Below are 2,433 nucleotides of genomic sequence, written 5' to 3' on the forward strand. Positions count from 1 at the left end.
ATATCCATCTTAGAGGGACAGGGGTTTTTTGTGCATTTCGTGTTTCTTTAAAAACACCATTCCTTCTCCTTACCTCCCTTCTCCACCACATTCCTTGCAGAGTCAATAAGCTAAGTTTCCACCGAGCCTTAGAAGAAAAGACAAAGACTAGGTCCGCCAAAGTGAGAGCCACAGCGGCAGACCGACAATGCCGGCATCTTGACTTGTCCAGGAGACTATGCTGGAGACATCTGCGCCTGCTACAATGACTCAGCAGGACCTGCCTTTCACTCCAATGGGGCAGGACCAGCAAGTTTACTTTCAGGGTGGGATTTTTTTTTGTGTGTTTTGTTTTTTAAACAGCACTGTGCTCATTATAGATTTCATCAGGAAAAGCAGTTTAACACTTCTGTAAGGCAAGTTTGAGTCGCCGTGACAGAAAGCTAAAGTGTGGGCAGGATGAGGCCATCAGCTGACAGACAGTGGCAGCTCAGTTACTGCTACAAGAGGAGGCTTTGGACCCCGTGTCCGAAATGATGCTGGGAAAAGCAGATTTATCGAGCCAGTCCTTCTTCCCAGGAAGGAAGTGCTCCACGGACTAAGCTGCTCCCTTGGCTCTGTCCCACTAAGTGTACACCACATCACTGCAAGAAGGGATGCTGAAATCCCGAGACTAGCGAGAGTTAGTGACCCGAGGCTCCCTCCTGCTCCCACGTACTGGTGCTATCTCTGTGTGACGTGCTATGGCAAGATTTGCTCTGGGGCCACCTAACAGTAATGAACATAAGCCAAGGCAAAATAGGCTAGAGGTTCCTGAGATGCCCACTTCTATCGTATTTAAGCAGATGTGTTAAGCCAGCTGACGATCTCCTTTAGCCTAGATATTTCTCTTTCAGCTTGCAAATTTCCTTGATCTGAGCAGCTGCTTTTTAATCTAAAGTTTTCAGTTTGAGAGCTACCAGAAGCCGGCTTGTGCATTTGAGCAATTCAAACCTAGGCACGGGCAAGAGACGGGTCAGCTCTTCTCTTGGCTCCAGAAGGAGGCACCGCTTTCCACCTAGAGAAAAGGTGCAAACTCAAACACCTGTGAGGGACAAATCAAAATAAACCTCCTCCTCCGACGCCGAAAAAAGGCTTGCCCCATTCCAGCCATGCGCAACAACCCATAGCCTCCTCCGCCTGACTGCAGACACACAGGCTGGCGAGGCTGAAGTGCAGGCGTGGATATTTGCTGACACCCAGCAGTATTTTCTGCGTTCGGGCAAAGTTCTTCCTGCTCTGCACTGTTACATTTTGCCCTTTCCCCCATGCACATATTTCTCCTGTGACATCAATGGGAGGGAGATCCTGCTGGAAGGTAAGGGATTCATACGGGAGCCTTTCCCAGGATAATTACCAGATGATATATACCAAATATAGGACGTGGGAGAAGGAGTTATATTTTTATTCCTTTGCCGTTCACTAAACAAATACTCTACAGGGTACAAGGTAAGAGTAACAAGACGGTGGATATTCCTTTGTGTGTCCCAGAAATGCGAGTGCTACACTTATTGCTACACCGCCAGCATGCACACGCAATACCACCTGGTATTGCAGGTATTCCTCTAAGGTTAACACCGACAGCAGTGGCTATTCCCGGAACAGGAATAATGCTGCTGTTTACTTGTCCTTCCATGAAGGACGAAAGGAAGATGAAGAACAGAGAATGGCAGCCTTCGCTTCCGGCAGCCTTCATCAGAGATGACACACAAGGGCTAGTTATCATTTCACGCACTGAAAGCCAGCTGTAGTTTCCAGGTGACTGTTAAGGATGAAGGATGCACATATAGGATACATGTAACTGAGAAGTAGTCTCTTTGCAAGATTTACACCCATTTTAAAGGGGAATTGTCAGGTTTCCCAGAGATGAATCATCATTTGAGTTGGCTTTGCCTGCCACCGAGCTCACTGGTCTTGTACCAGTTCATCTGAAGAAGACCCCACGATGCTACTTTGGCATCTCTGCCACAGAGGTAGAACCCAGGCTTTTCAGGTGGGTTGCACTTCCACAGCAATGCCAAGTGCAGAGGTGTCCAGGTGACATGCCCTCGGAGGATCTCAGCCCCTTTTTAACTCTAGAGAGAGATTAAGGTGGACCCCTGTCCCCTGATTTTGGACACCCAGAGTATGTCTGACTGTCTACGGCCTTCTTTGTGTAGAGTAAGCAGGAATCATGGAAGTTATCCACTCTGTCCTACTGGCTTTGTAAGCATAGCTACTACCACCGTTTAACTCTAGTGCATCACCTTACGTAACTCTGTGCTGCTAACCTCCCTAGCTAGCCACAGAAGTTTGCAGGCCATCTCAGACAAAGCAAGCACCTCTGGCAGTAACGGCTAGGTGGGCGGCTGTGTTTTAGATGAGGATCACAGAAAAATAGAGTTAGCCAGGAAAGCCTTGCCAAGAGCTTACTCT

Source organism: Charadrius vociferus, unplaced genomic scaffold (genome assembly GCF_000708025.1).
Source record: "Charadrius vociferus isolate BGI_N301 unplaced genomic scaffold, ASM70802v2 scaffold516, whole genome shotgun sequence".
NCBI lineage: Eukaryota > Metazoa > Chordata > Aves > Charadriiformes > Charadriidae > Charadrius > Charadrius vociferus.